This window comes from Notamacropus eugenii, chromosome 5, assembly GCF_028372415.1.
Source record: "Notamacropus eugenii isolate mMacEug1 chromosome 5, mMacEug1.pri_v2, whole genome shotgun sequence".
NCBI classification, from domain to species: domain Eukaryota; kingdom Metazoa; phylum Chordata; class Mammalia; order Diprotodontia; family Macropodidae; genus Notamacropus; species Notamacropus eugenii.
Genome location: NC_092876.1, coordinates 451,365,491 through 451,389,208, shown reverse-complemented (window position 1 = coordinate 451,389,208; position 23,718 = coordinate 451,365,491).

Below are 23,718 nucleotides of genomic sequence, written 5' to 3'. Positions count from 1 at the left end.
CTTTCCTCTTCCTCTTCCTTTCTCCATTCTTTTCTTTCTCCTCTTTCTCCCTCCCCTTTCTTCTCCTCTCTTTTCCCTTTTGCCCTTTATCTTCTTCCCTTTCCCTTCTCCCATTTTCCTTACCTTCCTTTCTTTTCTCCCCTGTCCCTCTTCCCTTCTGTTCTTCCTTCCTCTCTCTCCTCCTCTCTCCCCTTCTCTTTTCTGATTTTTCACCCATCTTCCCCCCTCACCCATTTAGTCATGCTTTTTCCTCCAGCTAGAATGTCCTTCCTCCCTAGTTCCATTTTTTCTAGTTCCCATCCATTTTCCAAGACCATTTCAAAAGCCATCTCCTTCATGAGATCTTCTTTAAGACTCAATCTATGCTACAACTAGATAATATTTCTTATTATACTTTGCTTTTTACCTTTTATAAATATGTTATATTTTACACTTGACTGAAAATTTTATAGAGACAGGATTAATGATTTGTTCTTTGCATCCTGCACAATACCCTCAATATGGTAAGTATTTAATAAAAACCTAATGAATCAACACATAAATGGAGCCTTCTCCACCTGCTCCACCTCATACTTATCTCTTGCTTCTCTGCTCATTTTTGCCCTTATTGTCCCATACATGCTGTCTTTTTCACTTTTGTTAGGTTTTTTCCTCCCTAACTAGATGATAAAGTCCTTGGGAATCTTCTCGATTTCTGCATACTCTATAGCACCGAGCATAATGCTCATGCCTGAATTGATTTCCTTCCCTCTAGTCTTTCATTGCTCTGCTTCACCCCTACATTACTTTTTATTTTGATTGTGTCACTCCACTGATAAGGAATTTTAGATGATTCCCAATGATCTGCTGACTATAGTTCATATTCTTTAGCTTAAACTTCAAAGACTTCTGAAATTTGACATTAACTCACCTTTAGAGTTTGTCTCCAACTCTTCTGTGCCCCACATATAAATATGCTGTGCTCCAATTAAACTGAGTTACTTTGCAGTTACCCTAGCTCTGCTTCATGACTCCCCTTTGCCTTGCCTTTGGTCATGTCATTCCCTCCTTTTGGAATATTTGTTGGTTGGATTCCTACCCACTCTTCTAGATAAAGCTCAAGCATCATGTCTTTTGCCAAACCTTCCCTTATACTCCTAACTTTAACCTGATAGATTGTAACTTCCTTGACATTAGTAATCAGATACCATATATACATCTGCTAGAAGCATCAGGGTGATACTGGATAGAGAGTTCAGCCTGGAATCAAGAAGAGCTAAGTCCAAATCTAGATTCAGTCATTCACTGTTTGTGGGACCTTTGACAGGTCACTTAACCTAGATGCTTCAACTGTAAAATAGGGATAATAATGGCACCCTACCTCCTCAGGGTTGTTGTGAGGGGTAAATGAGATAATATTTGTAAAGGGCTTAGCATAGCACCTGGCACATAGGTGCTCAATAAATGCTTTTTTTCCTTTCCTCCTGTGTACTTAACTTATCTTTTCCCTATCATGCCTAGCACAAGGCCTTGTATATTCTTGTGGTTGTGGTTGTATGTGGTTTTTCCTTCATTTCAAAGAGGGCCATGACATCAGGAAGATGATGACTTAACTTGCAATAGATTTTGATTTGAGTGAGGGAGAGCTGTGCAAAGTCACCAGCCTCACTTTCTCCTCCAGAGTCATCTGAGTTCAGTGGCCAGATATCCATCAGGATGACTGGAGATGGTCCAGGATGCAGTGGGAGACCTCGGCTCTTTTAAGATAAGGTCTTTTCAGGTTCTCACTGTGAGTGAGAGTATGTAATTAATCAGCAGTAATTGAATGGATAATATTGATTCAGTGTTTTTGGATCAAAATTGCTTTTACCATTGAAGTTGGAATATTGTACTGTTCCAACAGAGGCAGGTTTTAATTATATTCTGGAGACATGAATATTGGATGGTATAGAAAAGCATATATATCATCAGTCCCATTGTCTTGTAACTAATGGCAGAAAAAGAAACAATAACAAAAAAACAAAAACTGCTCCCATGTTCCATTTGGGAAATACTGATTAGATTCAGGATATGGTTGTTCATTTATGCAGAAGGCATTTGCTTGAACAAGTCAACTATGAAGTCTTCCAGGATTATAAGTGTTAGGACAGGCATTTTATGATGTGAAATGATGGTGAACTTAATCTATTTTATAAGCTAATTATAAACCCGGTTAAAAGACTAGCTTAAGCTGAAATTCTAATCAGAATGGTTTCAATGGCACTAAAATGGAAATTTGACACACACCAAAATATCTTGTCTTTCATCTTTGAAATCTAGATTAGTGGTTTCAGTCTGATAATTCAACTAAAATCGACTAGTGTGATTCTCTGTCCCACAGGAAAACATGGTCTTCCTGATAATGAAAATGAAGTTACTGCCATGTTCTTTTAATTCTTTTCAAGGACACAGTAAGGACCAGCTAGTTACAAGGTTGTGAACTCTCCTGAGCTCAGGGACAGGTGTTATAATGCATTATGTTGTTGGTAATGAAAGTAATAGAAATATGTCAAAGTAGAATAAGCAATCATGAAGCATCTTCACGGATCTCTACCAGTGAAACTATAATGCAATTTTTAAAAAGAATTTTAAGTTTTGACTTTGAAAGGAAACTAATGTGTATTTCATCTCTAAAATCAGTGAATTGATCTAGATCAGGGGTTACTAATGTATTATTTCTGTGGCAAGGACCTCTCTGGCAGTTTGGTGTAGCTTCAGAATAATATTTTTTAAATAATTGAAATAAATGCTAGATTTCAGTTAGAGGTCAGTGAAAATAAAGATGGATTTTTCCCCATACAAGTTCACAGACACCCTAAAAACCTACCCATGGACCCCTTGGGAGTCCGTGTAATTCAGGTTCACAGCTCGTAGTCTTAATAAGCTAGGTCCCTTCTGACTCGAATATTCTATGTTTTTTGTAAAGATATGAATGGTGAGACAAAATGGCTCATTTCATTTAGGTGCACATCTACACTTGTTCCATTGGATCATAGGATCTTGAGCTGGAAGTCTCATTAGGGATCAATTTGTCAAACTCTCTCATTTCAAAGATGAAGAAATTGAAGATCAATGAGGATAAATGATTGTCTAAAATCAACCAAGTAGGTTGGGGCAAATCTTCCATTCATGCCTTGGTCTTCTAAGTATAATTACAATATAACCAATGGTTTGTTTCAGTTGCTGTTCAGTCATTTAACTCATGTCCAACTCTTCACAACCCAATTTGGGAGTTTTCTTGGCAAATATGCTGGAGTGGTTTGCCATTTCCTTCTCCAGCTCATTTTATGGATGAGGAAACTGAGGCAAACAGGGCTAAGTGACTTGCCCAGGATCTATGATAAAGTATAAGAATAATGTATCCTGGAAAATAGAGAACATGAGTATTTGTCAAAGAAATCCCTTTGACAAGTATTAAAACCTTTAATGTTCAGCTGCCCTAGATTTTGTGGGGAAAGTCATACTGGAATGTAAAGGCACACAAGATACCTTGAGGGACATCTAAGTTAAAGGAGTCTGGTGATTATAATGAACCTCTTTGTTTCTATGGTGTTTATACATCTAAGGAGTTAAGAAAATTTATATGCATGTGTATATATGTATACACACTCACATATATGTATCTACACACATATATAATCTCATGGCCCTTACTGTGCCATTAAAAGCAAAAATTTTTAATTGCATGCTTACAAAGAAGTTAAATAAGGTTAACTAATTTGCATGGGGTTACTGCTATAGCTGAAAATACCCTCTAAACTTATCAGTTATTCAATAGGAAATGTATGTAAATTAATTACAAGTTGAACAGATATTAAGTTAATTCCCAAAAGGAACAATAAATGTTAGATCAGGGTATGAAAAGAATAAAATTGAGGCTATGAGAAAATGACTTAGACTGTACAGCCAATTTATATGGGGAACTTATTATTGGGACTTCTGTAGGTTTTGGGTAGTAAATATTTCTTCCAGTTACTGTTAGTGGTTTATTAAGACCCATTAACATATCATCTGTACTCAGTTTCTAAAAATATGGGGACCTCAGAACTGAAGAGTTGTTTTCCACATATGTTATATAATTGTGTAAAGCTTTTTACAGACAAATATTTAATACCATTTGTGCTTGAGGAAGATATAACCATTAAAATATAGGGCTTAGGAGTACAGACTCAGATGACTTAGTGCTGTGTTTCAACTCATGCCAGCTGAACCATCTAGAAACCAGGTAGGATTCTAGAAGTGGGTGTAACCCACATCTGGATATGGTTAAAATCTTATCTCTGATAATACCTGTGTAACCTTGGGCAAGTCACTTAACTACTTTGGGCCTTAGTGTGTGTCAGATGAATGTATCCAATCTGGGCTAGATGGCCTCTGAGGGTCCCTTCTTAGCTCTAATCTATGATGATATTATACATAGTCTGACCCTGACTGGCACATTCAACAAACATTTATAGAACATCTGTCACATGCCAGGTCTTGAGGATAGAGAGACAAAAACAAAACCTGTTCCTACCAATAAGTAAAGACAAAATATATTTAAAGTAAACATTTTCATTTTCAAGGAATAATGCAAAAACTGTTTACTTACTTCTGTGGCTGGTGTACTGACTCTGCTAAAAATGCACATTTTGTAATTTAATCAAATGGATAAGGAGTATGTGGGAGAGGAAAGAAGTATTGATTAAGCATTTACTAGTGCCAGGATAGGGTGCCAAGTGCTTTACAAATATTATCTAATTCTATCCTGACAAAAACACTGGTAGGTAGGTACTGTTATTATTCTCATTTTACAGCCCAGTTTGAGGGAACCAAGGAGAACAGAGATCAAGCAGCTTGCCTACAGTCATACTGCCATTGAGGATGGGAGGACAGATTTGAATTAAGATCTTTATGATTCCAGGGCTAGTGGTTTATTTCCTGAGTCACTTAGGTGTGTGTGTGTATGTGTGTGTGTGTGTGTGTGTGTGTGTGTGTGTGTGTGTGTGTGTGTGCATGTCCATGCACATGTGTGTGGACAATTGAATAATAAATCATCAGAAATTTATTAAAAAATTAATATATGCCTGACACTGTGCTAGGCACTGGGGAATCAGAATAAAACTAAAAACCGTCCAGATCCTCAAGAAGTTTACATTCTAATGGAAGAGAAAGGAACAATGATTGGATCTGTTCATTGATAAAGGAAATTCTTGGGTGTGAAAACCCCTTCTACCAATGCTAATTCTCACCTCTCTGCAATTTATTTCGAGTGCTGCCTGGAACACTGAGAAGTTAAGTGACTGGAGTTGGGTAATGTGACCAACAAATGGAGTATTAGGAATTTTCTCTTGTCCCCACTAGGTGCAGAAAAATAAATAAAACCCTCCAAAATAGGAATTATTCAGTAGACCTAGAAGAATTATAGGCCAAAAAAACAAGAAGCTCAAGAAAGTATTAGCTTTCTGAATTAACAGTGAAGGATGCTGATTCCTAGTGTTCATTTAGTGGTCATTCCACACCAACTTCCATGATCCAGTAGGGACCACAAACTGATCCGTTGCCTTATGCTTTGGGACCTACCAGGGAATTCTCTGCTGCAGCAGTATTTGCTGATACATGATGCCCCTAGCCTTACCTGTTGCAACAAGTGACAGATCTCAGCTTTACCCAGTCATGTCTAGAGGAGAGGGTGGTAAAGGAGAGGTAATCACTCTCTAGCTGAGATAACCCTTAGGTTAGAGGACCCTAAGGCAGCAGAAATTCTGTCTAGAAAGACACTGTATCCTCCCCCAAGAGAACTAAAGAATAAATGGATCTAGGACAAGGGGCTGCACCAGGACTGAAAGAAAAGGGGCTAACATTCAATTGGGGCCAATATTTATCACTCAGAAGTTTCTTGAGGGATGGACCAAAGGCAGGGAAAAATGAATTTCCTGACATGGAAGGTTGCTGAGAGAGCTTTCAGGTCCAGCCCTGGGGAGAAGTCTACCATCAAAAGGAAAGAGTCAGAAAGGGAACAAAAGGGAATATAAGGGAGGAAAAAGACTAAAGCCATCAAAGATCTCAAGAGGAAAAAGAAAACAATTAAAAATACATCACAAATAGACAAATCTAAAGGAAAGATACAGAAATTAGAATGGATGATGATAACCACGACATCTTTAAGGTTATAACTGACTCTAAATAAATATTGCAAGAAAAAAAATTATCCCAAACTTGATAAAAGTTTGAATTCTGTAGATTTCTAAGGAAAATCAAACTTATAGCAAGGTATTCCTGAATAATTCAAGAGAAAAATCAGAACAGATAATAACAAATAGCAGACTTTCTGGCCTGCATAACAGAAATAATTAGCAAAAATATGAATCCATTTGGACTATTTCCTCCAAAAAAGTCAAAGAGAGAACAATATTTTGGGAATATCAATATGCTGAAGTGAAAGATCATCTGAAAGAGGACAAGCAAACAACAGTAACATTACAAGAACTCATGAGGGCAATAAAAGCAAACGCAGGAAAATATATGTTACTGTGTCATCTTTTGATGTTTCTAAGACTCCATTTTGTAATCTGGGGTCCACCTTGTAGTTTTTACTTTGTGATGTAGTATAACTTTACTGTAGAATCTACTAACTGCATTTTGTTGAACTTAGCTCTACTCCATGCCTTGGTCTTCCCTCACTATGTATCCTGAAAAGTGACCATGTCCTACTTTACTTCTTGGCAAAGGGCCATGGTCATCAAGATGGATAGGGACAAGATACTGAATAGGCCTTCATTTACCCTGAACCTTGAGATAAACCATAGGACCATTTAAACCCCAAGGTTAACTGGTTTGTGAGGCTGCCTTGGCCCCAGACACAGGAGCTTTTACTCCCTGAATAGTGAGGGCAATTGGGCATCTGAGCTGGGGAAGATCAAGTGAACCTCTGCTGACAAGGAATGCCAGACTCAGCTGTGCTGTGAGGGACAAAAAGGAACCAGCACAGACCAGGTGAGTGCAGAAGCAGTGGGACAAAAAGCCCCTGGTTGTGGGTACTTATAGGAGGCTACATGTTTGACTTTAGTTTGACTTTTAGATGGGAGAACTAAAGATTTGGGGTAAGAGGCACCTTCTCCCCATACCTCAGGGCTAGAGGTAATTACCACAAAAAATGCACAGGCAAAGGAGAAAGAATTCAACCATAGAAAATTATTATGGGAATAGAAAAGACCTGTGTTCATCTTCAGAGGAGGACACTGAAGCAAATAAACCTTGTTCTGCTCCAAAGAGTAAAATCATATGGTCACCTGTGCAAACAGAGTTTATAGAACTTAAAAAAGACTTTAAAAATCAAATGAGAGAAATGAAGGAAAAACTATTAAAAGAAAGAAAAATCCAAGAAAAATAAGATTATAAAAAGAAAGGCAACCAATTAGAAAAGGAGATCTGAAATCTTAAGGAAGAAAATGACATCTTGAAAATAGAATTGGGCAAGGTAAAGCCAGTGAAGTTATGAGAGATCAAGAAATAATTAAACAAAATATGAAGAATTAAAAAATAGAAGAGAAAGTGAAACATCTTATAAGAAAACAATTGATCTGGAGAACAGATCAAGAAGAGAAAACATAAGAATAATTGGATGACCTGAAAGTTATGATCAAGGAAAGAAATTTGATGCAATAATACAAGAAATAAAGAAAATTGTTCTGAAGCATTAGAACAAAGGGGAGAAATAGAAATAGAACAAATCCATCAAACACCATCTGAAAGAAATCCTATGAAGAAAACTCATAGGAATAGTATAGTCAAATTCCCAAATCCCTAGCTAAAGGATAAAATATTAAAAGCAACAAAAAAATCAATTTAAATATGATGGTACCACAATTAGAATCACACAAGACATAGCTGTGTAGACACCAAAGGACTGCAAGTCTTGGTACACTACATATCAAAGAGCAAAACAATTGGGGCTCTGGCTGAAAATATTACACCCAACAAAGTTAAGCATAATTCTGAATGAAAATAAAAAGGACATTTGTTCAACTGTCAGACTTTCAAGATTTTATTAAAAAAAAATCTGAACTTAAGAGATTTGACATACAGGAGCCAAGAGAAACATAAGGCACATACTAAAGACTGATTACAAGAACAGACTGTTTACTTTTAATATACATAAAATGTAAAATGTATGTCTAAGATTGTCATTAGTAATTGGGTAGTTTGCAAGAAAGATTGTGGTAGACCTGAGAATGATATGACTTTAAAAAGTAAAATCATTTAGTAACAGCTAAAAAGAGTGATTATTTTATACAAATGAGGTGCAAGAGGAAGAATCTATACAGAGGAATTAGATGGGGGAGAAGGGCTGGTAATTCTGGTAACTTACTTTCATCAAGAATGGATTTAAGAGGGAACAATACATATATATCTAGAAGAGTATGAAAGCTTTTTTAAATTCAGAAGAAATAGAATGGTAATGGGATAGGGAGGAGGGAAATGACATAGGAAGGATCTCTAGAGGGGATGTGTGAGGGAATAGGTTAAAGGGGGCTACAGAAGAGTGTTTAGATTTGTAGAAATGAGAGGATAGGGGATGGGTCCTTGGAAGAGGGTAGGTTAAATAATAAGAGCTCAAGGTTTGGGGTAGAAGTAAAATAGAGGAGTCAGGACAGTAGGAAACAAGAGATATGCACAAACATAAAAACAAAGATCAGGAGTAGAATTTGTTAGGCAAAGATATGTCTATATATGTATGTATATATGTGTATCTATATAGAAATATATCTGCACTTAATTGTAGCCTTCAGGAGCAGGGGGAGGGGTAGGAAGGGTGTAAAAAGAACAAAGTTATAAGTGCAGAGCAAAAAAAAGAAAGGTAAGAAAAGATGGACAGCTCTCAACACAATGTGTAGTATTTATCATACAGGTTTTCTTGAAATGAAAATTTATCATTACATATTTTGAATCCTTTGTTCTGCTATACACATGACGTGCTTCCCCATCATCTCCCACTTTGTATTTAAGTTCCAGTATTTAAGTTTATCACGTTTTTTTTTTCTCTTCTCTGTTCTGTATTTGTTTTCTGGTGTTAGAATCTAAAATAAATTTTTTTAAAAAATGATGCATCTTAAAATTTAACAATTTATTGTAAATTTGTGAATTCTTTCCTGCACTGAAATTTTGATGATGTAGTATTGCATCTTGTAACCATATAGTATCATATTGTAAACAAATCATTACATGCACATATTCCTGCCAATGCAAGCTGAACTTCCCAACAATGTTTGACACATTTGCCTGCCAACAGTGGTTTATTAAGACCCGTCAGTGGACAGGAGGTGTGGAGCTGTGATAGCAGGCACCCCTGAGTATGTTGGAGTACTTACTGATACAAACACTTGTGAGGCCATTATAGGGAAATTAGTTGGCTAAATTTTAATACTGTTGTGCCTCAGGGAATAGAGGCCAAAGGAGAGGGAGAATGACAAGGAATGGACTGTCAGTGGAGCAGTATAATAGTAAGTACCCCAACATACACAGGGGAGGAGGAGCTGCTATCACAAGTTCTTAGATCTGCATTTTTAAAAGGAAAGGCAACTTTTGAGGGGTTAACAACCACTATAATCAAGCACATTGACTTAATGGGGGAAAAGCCGGAATCCTGAACTTCAGAGAAAATACAGAGAAATCAAAATCAACAGACATGCTTCCAAATGTCTGACAGAAACAATACATACATCATAGATCAACAGACAATCCAACTCTCTGACCATATTTACCAGAGAGAGAAGCACCAACATTTAAGTTTTCAAAGCTGGGGGGCTGCTTAGTGGCTTCCCAGAGTCTCATCTGGCACGCAGAGCTTCTTACAAAAACTAAACCTAAAGTAAAACCTCACCTTCAGAGTATTTATACATTTTTTAGAGTCAGAGGGCATCACAACCCTTGAGAACCAGTGCCTCATTAACAAAAGGTGTGGACCTTCCTACAAATCTTCACAGGCCTATTAATGGGTGGGGAAGATCTTTAATCACATTAAAGTAATTAAAAGCACACAAAAAGTTTCTAGTTAAAGAAATTCTTATTTCTCTACTTTTCTCCTAGTAAAGACTCTTGGTTGATAAAGGCAAGATTCAAACCGATTATATTAAATTAAAGGGATTATACTAAAACAAAAACAGCATTTGTTTGCCATCACAAACTGTCAGAACACACACAACATTTATTGATTAAGTTCCTTGTCTTATATGAGTGCACTTTGTGGCACCCTAAAACATTTACAATAATAATATCAAAGATCACTGATCACAGATCACCAGAACAGATAAAATAATAATGAAAACGTTTGAAGTACTGTGGTAATTACCAAAATGTGACAGAGAGAACAATGTGAGCAAGCACATGCTATAGGAAAAATGGTGCTGATAGGTTTGTTTGACCCAGAATTGCCACAAATGTTCAATTTGTAAAAAATGCAATATCTGTGACTTACAATAAAGTTAAGTGCAATGAAAGGAGGAATGCCTGTATACGGAAATCAGATCACTAATCGAAAGAATCCACAGATTACCACCAGAAAAAAAGCCTTATTTTTAAACTCCAAAACACAGTCTTTAAATTTAGCAATTTTAATAACAAATAATTTCTACATGTTACTGGGGAAAAGGCCTTTAAATATAAAGGAAAGGAAATTTGAATGAACACAAGACACCTTTAGAAAGGACTGAGATGAAGTTTTCTGAAAGTCAAAAGAGCTCAAAATACAATCCAAAATTACCTACGCTGCAAACCCATAATCGTTAATAAAAACAGAAGATGTACAATAAAAGAAAAACAGCTGAAGTTCTTAATGCGAAAAGAACAAAACCCAAACACAATCAGATTATTTGACTTGTAAAAATTCCAAATAGCAAAAAAACAAGAAAGGCAAATAAATTTAATAACCAAGGAAAGCACATGTGATGAAATAATTATTCCTTCTCTGGAGACTATTAAAAATCAGAAAAACAAGGAAACTTATCAGGCTTAAAAAAAAAAATGAGAGGAACCATTAAGAAAATGATTTCTAAAAGTGCCCAAGGGGATTAAGATGAAAATAGAATTTAAATAAATAGCAAAAGTGATAGTAGAAAGCAGGCCTGAAGCACCATAGACTAAACTCCACAATTCCCCATACAAATGAATCAATGTATTTTCTGGGACTAAATTATAGGAAGGTAAGATTCATAAAAGGAGAGACAGGAGATGAAAAACAGAAAGGAGTCTATGATATGTCCTAACCTGGTCCATGGCAAACAATGAAGGGAAAACAACTCCTATACAGCAAGAGGATGGGCTTGAGGAGAACAGATAAGGTAAAAGGGGGGATTGAAACAGAGAAAAAGAAAGGGGTTTAATGATGGGAGTTGATGCCAGTAAAGGTCACTTCCATGGGGGAAGAGATATATTCTGCAATGGAATCTACAGGGATTTGATGCACAAGGAGACTACATCCTCTAAGGGAGTTTTGTGTCTCCATGGACTACATACACTGATGTACATGGACTACTATTTCCAAGGGAAATAATAACTTCTGTGTGCAATAGGCATTCAGAAATGTGGAAGAACATGAACAGGGAGAGTAAATGGAATAGCAATGGGAAAGAAAATGATTTGGGGAAAAGTAGGGGGTAGAATTTCATTAATGACTTGGGGCATGGAAATTTCTACCATGGACCAATGCTTCTATCTTTATTACCTCTTTCAAGAATTAATAATTCTAAGAATAAGGCACAATAGAAATAAGGGCTGAAAAGGCAGTGTTTACTGTTAACATAGATATTGTTTTGATGAAGGAATTCAAATTGGGTATTTCAGAAGCTTTAATTCCATGAAGAACAAAAAGATATTAATGTACTAACCAAGAAGTATAAGGATCATAAATCTAGGGTACAGGTTACATGCATGTATCAAATTATTCTGGGCCAAAGGACTGTTACTTTTAACGAGAGGACATTGTAATGATTGAGATGAAGTTTGAGAATGGTGATTACGCACATGTTAAGGTAGCTCTGTGGTCTCTCTTGGTTCTGGGAAGAGTGAAGTTGTTGATTCTGCATTTTACCCAAGAAAAATTACAAATGGCTTCTCAGACTGGCTATTGAGTTTGGCTATGCCAGGGCATAGTGGCACCATCACTTCCACTTGCTAGTGAAGAGTTTTTGATCCTAAAACAGCTATGCTTGGTGCTGCAAGTACAATGGGCAATTCCAAGGAGAAAATGGAAGAGGAATGATGTGATTTTGTGGCAAAATACAAAGTAGACACGTGACATTAAGATGGCAGGGGGCAGCCCAAGATGAAAGAAGCCTGCATCATTATTCTGAATATCAACTTGGCAATATCTCAAAGGAATGTAAATTCTTTGATTTTGTGCTTGTGACGGGTAATGGTATTTTGCTCTGGTGCCAGAAATATCTCCTTCAGTATTCTCCAAAGCAAAGAGGAACCCTTGCCTTTCTCTGTCCTCCCCTCCCACCTCTTCCCATATACGTATATTATAGAAAGGGTTGTTGAATAGAATGTGAATAAACCATAGAGTAATGTCAGCTTACAGTGTTGGAATTTGCTCAGGTGTTTTTCAGGAAGAATATAGTAATATAGACTCTGTGTGTGTGTGTGTGTGTGTGTGTGTGTGTGTGTGTGTGTGTTGATGCTTAATGAAATCCCCTCATGAATGCACCTTGGCCACAAATTTTCCTTTATTTATTTGTTTATTTTGAGTCATTTCAGTTGTGCCTGACTCTTCACGATCCCATTGGGGGTTTTCTTGGTAAAGATACTGCAGTGATTTGCCATTTCCTTCTCCAGCTTGTTTTACAGATGAAGAAACTGAGACAAATTGGGTTAAGTGACTTGTTCAGGGTCACACAGATAGTAAATGTCTGAGGCTAGATTTGAACTCAGGTCTTCCGGACTCCAAGCTCTGCACGCTATCCACTGCCACCATCTAGCTGCCCTCCTGTATTTATACTTCTCTACTTTTGTTATCTATACCACCAGGTCCCCTTTAGTGTGAATAATTACTTCCCTAAAGCATTTATATAAATTTTCACTATTCAAAGTTAGGATCATATTACTTTGAATATGATCATTTGTACCAATAATGATATGGAAAATGCAATGACATTTGAATAATGTGATCACTTTCACAGCATTCATTATTTACACTAATCCAGACCTAGCTTTATATGTCCACTCTTCCTACTGATTTTATGTTTATTGTAGGAGATTGTGCTTCAGTTTATGTACAAATGATTTGTTGCTACTTGTCTTATAATGCCATTTCATTAAATACCATTGTTACAAGAAAAAAAAAACATAGTTGGGGGCCCTTGAGTTATGGTTTTAGGGAATACTGATCCACAATATAACTAGAACCTAGGATAGTCATTATCTGGGGAACCTGCTTTGTGAGTTGGGGGTACCACTACTTGCTGGTCAAGATGTTTTAAATATGATAGAAATCTATTTTCCAGATTTTCTGGGAAAATCTACAAATAAAATTTTAAAAAATTCTCTCAGTTTTACCTAATCTTTGATTCCTAAAATGTCCCTTTCCTTTGTCTTTCTCTCTCTTATTTTCATATATAGTATCCTTTCTGGAACATTCCCCTAGCTCTAACTCATAGTTGTATTCATAGTTTGGGTCCCAAGAGGGCAGCTGCTATCCTTAAGTTCTAGGGGCAAACCTATGGGGTTGATACTAACTACATGCTCTGCATGAGCTTCCACTAATGTGTGTCTCATTAACAATTAGTCAGTGAACTTAATCAGCTTTTTAAGCAAAGACGTTTAGTAAGATAGTATTGTGAGAACATTTGTATAAAACTTTCTCTCCAGAACTTAGGCGTTCATTCTCTTAAAAATATACATAAGGACCTTAAGAAGAGCGTGCTCAGTTTATAGTGCTGAGTTTATGGTGGTAGAAAGGTCACTTGTAGGATACATGTAAGGAAAAGGTTAACTTACAACTCACAGTATTATAAGACCTGGAAGACATTTCCCAGTTTTATGCAGTTTTCCTTAGTTTCAGGGTATCTGCAGGTAGACTGCTCAGATAGTGTTCTGGGATCTGCTCTTTCCTTGATTCCATAGCCAGCATTCTCTCTTCCTCCTTAAAGTGACTTTCTTTGATAGGAGACCATCGTTTTTTATCCATGTCTGCCTGTAGGTGCGTCTCTGCTTTTGGGTAGATGTATTGTTTCAAACTGGTCCAGTAATTTTGATAATAAGGCACATGAGCAGCAAGGAGGAATGAAATTCCCCATGTCCCCACAAAGTGCTGACAAGTCTAGACTCCTCATCTCTACATGGCTTGCTATTTTTATGAATAAGCCCAAGGGCTACTACTGATTTTCTTAACCAGTTGCAAAATCTTTTCTTTGTGATGCCTTTGTCCAGTGGCTAAGTCCTTATAATCTTTCAAGTTGAATAAAGACTAATTCACCCATTGTTGTGGGGTTGTAGGAAAACTCCTTTATACCACCATAATTCTTTGTGATTACGTTTTGGGCTCTCTATAACCATATCCCTCAAGGTATGCAGAAAAATTGGCACTGATTACATTGTGACCTTCTGTGACTACATTATGAAGTGGAACAGCTCTTGTACATGTATAAATGTACACGTTGCAGTTGGAAAGGTGGCCTAAAACAATGCTGCTTTTACATCATCTAAGTGAATAAGATAAAACAGAAAACTCTCTTTTAACCATGGTTAGGGAATTAGGATTCCTAGCATAACCTCATACCAGATACCATCCAATGGCTAGCAGCAGACAGCCAGCATAGATCCAACTTGATCAGCAAAGCAGAGCAGTGAAGGTAGCAGGTCAATTTCTGGGTCAAAGGACAGGTCAGAAGATGACAGCATTTATTTTGGTTAATAGAGAATTATGTTGCACACAGATTACTTATTTTTAAAAGAATTTGAATACACATTTGAGACTAAAATAAAATACAATTTACACTAAAATTATGCTGAAAAGTAATTCAGTTTTTTCTGATATAAAAGTTACTTCAGGATTTTGCAGGGTAGAAGGGCCATTGTTATGAGACGTCACTAAACACCAAGTCTGAAAGGACCTGTTCATAGAGATTTCTGGTTAATACAGTACTCTTTAGTGAAGATGAGAAGAATGGGGTAAGAATAGTTAGATAGAAGCAAGGGGTTGGAGAGACCCAGATTTCTTTTCTTTGCTTTTTAAACCTCCAAACATGACATTGAAATAATCAGAATAAGATCTTTGGGTTGAGGGAATTTATTTGAGCCAAGTTCAGAACACTTACTATTTCAGAGCAAATGAGATCTATAGATTGCTAATTGCAGCTTGCTGTCTTTTATATCAATGCCTCATATTGTGAGTACATTGTCCCTTCGCTAAACAAGTAGTGATTAGCAGGGAGATTACTGTGATTTATAAGCTAATTTTTCTCATTTTGGTTTACACGTGCCAGATACTGACTCACACGGTAAGAAAATAAAACAATCTTGATTTTTTTATTAAACTTTTTTTGACTATTCTTATTCATACTAGAAAGGTACAATATTATTAGATTTTGGGTACATAGCATGACAAAGTAGACTTTTAAAAAGAAAGCCTACAGGAGGGGGAAAAACACGTCTTAAGCAATAACTGAGAATGGCCAATTATGGTATACTATAGTCATCATGACATTTGAGTTTAGGACTGGCAGAAAATAATGAGTGTCCCCCAAGTAGAACAGGAACATTTATTAGTGTTATGGAGATGAGATAGTTCCATGAAAAAGGATCTCACTGTTTTGAAAGATGCTCTCCATAGACATTAAATTTGACTTATCCTTAGCTTTCAAGAGTTTATATTCTTTATACTAATGGGGCAGAAATATCCAGGTATCAAATGTCTAACATCCCAAGGTTTTCTTCATAACTATCATGTCATTACTCTTTAATCAAGTTCTTCTCAAAATTCAAGTGAATTGGTTAATCTCCTACATGATTCATATGTGCAAATTCAAGTAGAGAATTATGACTATTATCCAAATAATTCAGGCAATTCTCACAGAGTATTGGATATTTCAAACATGGTATAGGATTCTGACTTATTATATTACTATATTAAACAGGTAGGCCAGAGGTTCTCAAACTTTTTGCTCCCTTTATAATCTTGTTTTCTAATTAATTAATTAATTTTTAGTTTTCAGTATTCACTTCCATAAGATTTTGAGTTCCAAATTTTCTTCCCATCTCTCCCCTGCCCCCACCTTAAGATAATGTGCATTCTGCTTACCCCTTCCCCCAATCTGCCCTCCCTTTATGATACCCCCCTTCTCTTATCCCCTTCCCCTCTGTTCTCTTATAGGGCAAGATAGAATTTTTATACTCTACTGCTTGTATGTCTTATTTCCCAGTTGCATGTAAAAACAATTTTTATCATTTGTTTTTAAAACCTTGAGTTCCAACTTCTTTTCCTTCCTCCCTCCCCACCCACCCCCATTGAGAAAGCAAGCAATTTGATATAGGTTATACATGTGTAGTCATTCAAAACACTCCCGTAATAGTCATGTTTCAATATAGGTTATACATATGTAGCCATGCAAAACACTTCCATAACAGTCATGTTGTGAAAGACTAGTTATATATCCCTCCATCCTATACTGCCCCCCATTTATTCCATTATCTTTTGTCCCTCATCAGAAGTGTTTACTTCTAATTATTCCCTCCTCCTATTTGCCCTCCCTTCTATCATCCCACCCATCCCCTCCCCCCTACTTTCCTGTAGGGTAAGAGATTTTCCTGCCCAATTGAGTTTGAATGTTATTCCCTCCTTGAGCCAAATCCAATAAGAGTAAGGTTCACTGTTTCCCTCTCACCTCTTCCCCTTCCCTCCTTTGTAAAAGTTTTTTCTTGCCTCTTTTAAGTGAAAGAAAATTTACCCCATTCTTTATCCTTTTCTCCTTCTCTCAATATATTCCTCTCTCACCCCTTAATTTTATTTCTCTTGGATATCATCTCTTCATATTCAACTCACCGTGTGCCCTCATCTCTATATATAATTCTTCCAACTACCTTAATATTGAGAAAACTCTCAAGAGTTTCAAGTATTATCTTTCCATGTAGGAATATAAACAGTTCAACTTTAGTAAATCCTTTATGATTTCCCTTTCCTGCTCACTTTTTTACACTTCTCTTGATTCTTGTATTGGAAAGTCAAATTTTCTTTCAGTTCTGGGCTTTTCATCAAGAATGCTTGAAAGAATTCTTGAAAGAATGCTCTATTTCATTGAATGACTGTTTATTTCCCTGAAGTATTATACTCAGTTTTGCTAGCCAGGTGATTCTTGGGTTTGAGTCCTAGCTCCCTTGACCTCTGGAATATCATATTCTAAGCCCTCCAGTCCCTTAAGGTAGAAGCTGATAGAACTTGGGTTGTCCTGATTGTGTTTCCACAGTACTCAAATAGTTTCTTTCTTACTGCTTGCAATATTTTCTCCTTGACCTGGGAACTCTGGAATTTGTCTACATTATTCCTAGGAGTTTTCCTTTTGGGATTTTTTTCAGGAAGGTATCAGTGAATTCTTTCAATATATATTTTACCCTCTGGTTCTAGAATATCAGGGCAGTTTTCCTTGATAATTTCTTGAAAGATGATGTTTAGGCTCCTAAGTAGTCATGACTTTTAAGTAATCCAATAATTTTTAAATTGTGTCTCCTGGATCGATTTTCCAGATCAGTTGTTTTTTGAATGAGATATTACACATTGTCTTCTATTTTTTTCATTTTTTGTTTTGCTTTATAATCTCTTGATTTCCCATAAAGTCATTAGCTTCCATTTGCTCCATTCTAAATTTAAGTTATTATTTTCTTCAATGAGTTTTTGGACCTCCTTTTCCATTTGGCCAATTTTGTTTTTTTAAGGTATTCTTCTTCTCATTGACTTTTTGGATCTCTTTTGCCAATTGAGTTAGTCTATTTTGTCTATTATTTTTATTATAGTCTCTTTGTTATTTATTATTATAGTCTATTTGTTATTTTGTTCCGCATTCTTTGGGTCCCCTTTAGCAAGCTGTTAACTGGTTTTTCATGATTTTCTTGCATCACTCTCATTCCTCTCCCCAACTTTTTCCTCTGCTTCCCTTACTTGGTTTTCCAAATCCTTTCTGAGCTCTTCCATGGCCTGACACCAATTCATATTTTTCTTGGAAGCTTTGGATGGAGGAGCTTTGATTTTATCTTCTTCTGGTTGTATGTTTTGACCTTCCTCGTCACCAATGTAAGATTCTATAGACTGATTTTTTGTCCTGGTTTTTGCTCATTTCCCCAGTCAATTACTTGACTTTTGAGCTCTTTGTCAAGGTAGTTCTCTGCTTCCAGTGGGAGTGAGAGGTGTACTTTCAGCAGCCTGATCCCCCCACAATCTGTGGGCCTAGAGCTCCAGAAACATCCACTGCCATTATTGCTTCTGCTGCTGCTTCTGTGACTGCTGCAGGTTCCGCTACCTCCTCTACCACCCTGGGACTGGGGCCAGACCATGTCCCTCCTCTTCTCAAGTTCAACAGTGTTTTCCTATTGACCTTCTATTCTGTCCTAGGCATTTGTGGACCAAAAAAGTCTGGAAATTGCCACAGCTCCTAGTGATTCAGTCCCCTTCACCCCTGCCCAGTCCTGCTCAGGTCCTGTCTTTGCCACACTGGACTGTGCTCTGCTCTCAGCCTAGTGTGATAGGCACTTCCTCCCAACCTTCCAGGCTGTTTGGGCCTGGAGATTTGCTTCATACCATTATTCTGTAGGTTCTGCAACTCTAGAATTTGTTTAGAATCATTTTTTGCAAGTATTTGGTGGGGTCTGAGGGAGAGCTAAAGCAAGTCCCTGCTTTTCCTTCACAATCTTGACTCCTCCCCCTGGTTCCTTTATAGTCTTAAAAAAGATTAAGGTTTCCAAAGAACTTTTATGTGTTCTATATTTATCAGTGTCTACCAAAGTATAAATTAAAACTGATAAGATTTAAAAATATTTATTAACCTACTAAAATAGTAAACATATCAAATGAGATAAGATTTTTAAAGTGTTTAGCATACTATCTGACACATAATAAGTACTTAATAAATGCTTTTACTTTTCATTCCTGTTACAGATTAACATAACGTATATTTGAAAAAAAACTTTGTTTTTCAAACCCCCTGAAAAAAATTTGTGAGAAGAGTGGCATTGTTTCATATATTTTTACAACTCTTTTTTTAATCACTGGCTTAAGAGAAAATAGCTAAATTCTTATATCTGCTTCTGCATTCAGTCTGTTGTTATATTATGTTTTGGTTGAAGTATATGAAGAAAATCTGACCTCACACAGATATGTAGTTGGAAAAGGGAGTATTTTAATAGCCAAATAATGGTTTATTTTTATTATGAAAACTATTTTGATGTTGTAGACTCTGAAAAGATCTTGGAGGGAACACCAGGAGTGGTTGATTTACAAAAATGTTGCAGGTTTTTTACCTTCTCGATGATGTCCAAAAGTTTTGATTTTGATTGGCCCTCAGAATTGCTTTCAATTTAATTCAAAGAGTATTTGAGTGGTGCTCTGTACCAGGCATTGTGCTATCTTCCAGAAATATAAAAGTTATTCAATCCCTGTGGTCCAGGAACTCATATCTGCATCAATACATCCTTAAAATTTCCTCCTCCTCTCCCGAAGAGTTATTCCATTGTTTCATATTCCAGATAGAAGTAAGGGGTGAAGGAAATTAACATATTACATGGAAGAAACTTTTAAAAACAAGAGGCTTCCATTTTTGTTTTCATTTTTACCATCCTTTGATACCAATTAAAGATCATGGTTTTAAACAATTCAGGCAGCAAAGATAGGATTATTCTGGTTGTCTCTTTCAGAGCTCATCACTGTATAGTATCAGCATTAATACATACATCCTCAAGTTTTGCTAAAACAGCTCTCTTACAATCCAATTTTTAGCTACTTTTACTATCCTTTCATCTTTAAAGAACAAAACAGATTACTCTGGCCATCTTTAAACTTATTTCAATCTTATTCTTTTTAGTGAAGTAAAATGATCTTTCTTCTGCAACTATAGTTACAAACATGAGAAGAGACAAGTCCAAATTGTCTTCTCTTGAATGCAGGCAGACAATTCTGCCGCGGCCAGCCCCGGGAAACATCAGGCAGCCTTGGCTAATTTGTTTCTTCCATGCACCAGCTACCACTGTATCCCAATGCTCACAATTCTCAACTCTCATTTATCTTTTTGATTTTTGATTTGACAACAGTAAACAGATCTACTCTTCTGACCATACATTTAACACATTGCTATCCCAATCTTGTTCATGGCTTTATATTGTTGCTAACTAAGTTTCTACAATATTCAATCCAAAAAGACTATTCCTAAATTTGAAGCTCCTACAGATGTGAATTGGCAACTTTTCTGAAAATTAATGTCTTAAAGGGTTTCCTAGGCCCTGGAAAGTTGTGTCTCACCCGTGGTCACACTGACAATTTGTATAAAAGGAAGTACTTGAAACCAGAACCTTCTAGTTCTAAGGATGGTCCTCTATGCATATTTTTTTTTCCTGCATGCCATTTGCTGATTTAAGATGAGAGGTATTATTTTTTCATATTTAAGTGGGAAATTATAACTATACTTAAACATTAGTGATATATAAATAAAATTAAAATTACATTCTCTCTAGTGGAATTATTAAAAAGCCTCTTCTGTTTTATCAATCTCAAAATTAAATTTACAGCTAGGCCCCTGATTAGAGCAAATAATGAATCTCATGAAGTGGCTACATTATTTAAATTCACAATGAGATTTACCTTGGGCTGGAATCAATGACCATATTTTACATAATTATAACTTTGAATAGTGTAAATTTGAAAATGCTTCATAGAATTCACTAGTTGCACTAATTGAGGCCTGGGTATATTTTTTCATAAGGAAATTTTCATTGAGATTTTAACAGGTACATCAATGTTTCAGGGAAATATGTGATTATAATCTCTTGCTCATTTTATAAAACAGAAAAAAGGCACCTGAAAGGTAAAGTAACTTGTTCAAAGTCTATAGATAATAAGGGGCATAGTTGATGTTTGGAATTAGGTTATCTGACACCCAAGTCAAGCTTATGTCTGAAGCCTGCTTATACTTCCGGGACTGCTCATTTCTGTGCCTTTTTGCCTATATCCAGATGACCCAGGCATATTAGCATTTGATGTTTCCCAAAGACTATGCACTAATTCCCCTTACAGACACTTAGACTCCCAAGGCTTGAAGTATAAAATATTTTTATTAAGAGACCCAGAAAGAATTTGAATCTGAGGCTTTAGAAACTCAAGGGATAATCTTCCCCCTACACCTTCACACATTCCCAAGTGGATAACCAAGCCTCTGGAAGATGACGTAGTCATTGTGACTTTCAATACTGTTTTGACAAGAAAAGAAATTGGGGTTTATGTCTCCAGTCCATTCTCCTTTCTGGGGGCCCTTTGTCCATACTCTGTTACCTTTCCCTGGTCATATTTATCAGTCATCCTTGGTTATTGCTTCCTATCATTCTCTGCTTTCTATAGCCTACATATCACTTTCATTAGGTAGTAGTCATTCTTTGCAGGCCAACTTACTATCCTTCAAAATTCTGCTTGCTCTAGATATCTCTGGACCAGAGTGCCTTTGCTCTTCAAAAAGTCTTTTTTTGTATCTAGAACCCTTAGCTCTTGCCCTCACTCATAAAGGATTCAGAACTCCAGGAACGCTCTCTTTTTGTACTGAGGAGTTTGTTTTCAATTCTCTGCTGTAGCTAAGTCAATCGTTTTTTCCCCATGGACATCATGTCTCTAACTCAAGCACTTTTCACAGCATACTAGCTGACTTCTCCAAGCTTGATTTCTTCTCCATCAGTCTTCTGGACTGTGTTGTTGAAATTACTCTGGGACTACCTATGGAGGGGAAGGAGGAAAGAGCAGAACTGATGACCTTTCAGTGTGAATAACTGTAGTGGGATAGTGAGAGATTTTATAGTTCAGCTACACATATATTAATTAGTAGGTCTGATTTAGATTTTAGGAGATATTAATGTTAATTTAGATTCACTTGGATTTTTTTTAATGGCCAATTTTTTTGGATGTTAAAAATATGCTTATCCATCAACAGGGGGCCATCTCCAGTTGTCCTGATTTATATCTTGACCCTGGAACCAGAAGGCTCTGAAGGAGAAAGTGAGGTTGGTGACCTTGCACAGCCCTGTCTCATTTAAATCCAATTCGCTTGCAAGCCATGGGATCATCATTCTGATGTCATGGTCCTCTTTTAGAATGAATATACAACAGCATCATCCATTAACCACATTTGCTGTTTTGGGTGACTTAAATGGAGAACAGAAAGAATACAAAAGAGACATAGACTGACAAGGTCAGAAAGTACCTGAGTCCATCTTGTTTAACCCATACCTGAACAAGAATCCTTTCCACATGTCACAATGGTCTTCCAGTCTCTACTTGGCCTTCAGTGAAGGAGGGAGAACAATTATGTCCCCTAGGGTGCCTTTTCTACTTTTGATCTGCTCTCAATCTGCTTCACTAAAAGTCTTTCTGCCCATAGCTTCCAGTTCAGCCCTCAGAGGCTAAGATGAACCAGTGTAAATCCTTGTCTGCATGACAACTCCCCTACTACATGATGCTACCTATCATGGCTCCTTCTCTCGAGTCTTATCTCGACCAGGCTAAACATCCCTGGTCTTTTCCAATGAATTCTCTTAAACCATGTTCTCCTGTACTCTTACCTTCCTATTCACTATTTTCTGGATGCTCTCTACCCGGTTAATACATTTTTTAAAAGTGGTACTCAGAGCTGAATGTAATCTTCCAGATAAGTCTATATAGGGCAGAGTGCATCAGGACTGTCTGTTCTCTTTTCCTGAAACTATGCTTCTTTTAATGAAACCTAGGAGAGCTTATTTTATTTGTTTATTTTTGGCTAAAATGTTTCGCTGTAGATTCTATTGAGTTTGCAACCCATTAGTACCACTTAACTCACCACTCACTCCTCCAGTATATTTTTCTATTAATGCTCCCTTCCTTTTGGCCTTAGATGTGCTTTTATGAACAACAATTTCTTCTTTTCTGGTTGTTTAAAGTTTTTGGGTTTTTTTTTTTTGCTGTTTCCGGACCTTCAAAGTCTTTCAAGATGTGCTTATAACTAATAAAATATCTTCTGTTTATGTCATTTTACAAATCAGTTGTATCTCTGTGCATTGGAGCCAAATATTGTCTGAGAATTAGTCAAAACAATGGTATGGATTGAAAGTGATTTTTCTGTGCATTTGGCATGTCTTATCCCACTGCTGTACCGCTGTGAGGCTGCCCTGTGCCTAGAATGCATTTCTTCCTAGTGATACAAGGACATTCTCAAGGTCTCTCTCAAGAACTTTGGATTTGATTGTGCCACATGGGAGACGCTGGCACAGGACTGCTCAGCATGGCATGCGCACATCAGAAAGGGTGCTGCTCTATGAGTAAAGCAGAATTGAAACAGCACAAAGGAAATGTAGATGTGCAAATTTGGAGTATCCACCCCAAATACTCACGTGGACTATCGGTGCCCAATCTATGGTAGAGCATTCTAAGCTCATATTGGTCTGATCAGCCACAGTCGTACACATTGAAACTTGACTTTATCATGGTGATGTTATTTTGGTCTTCTTTGA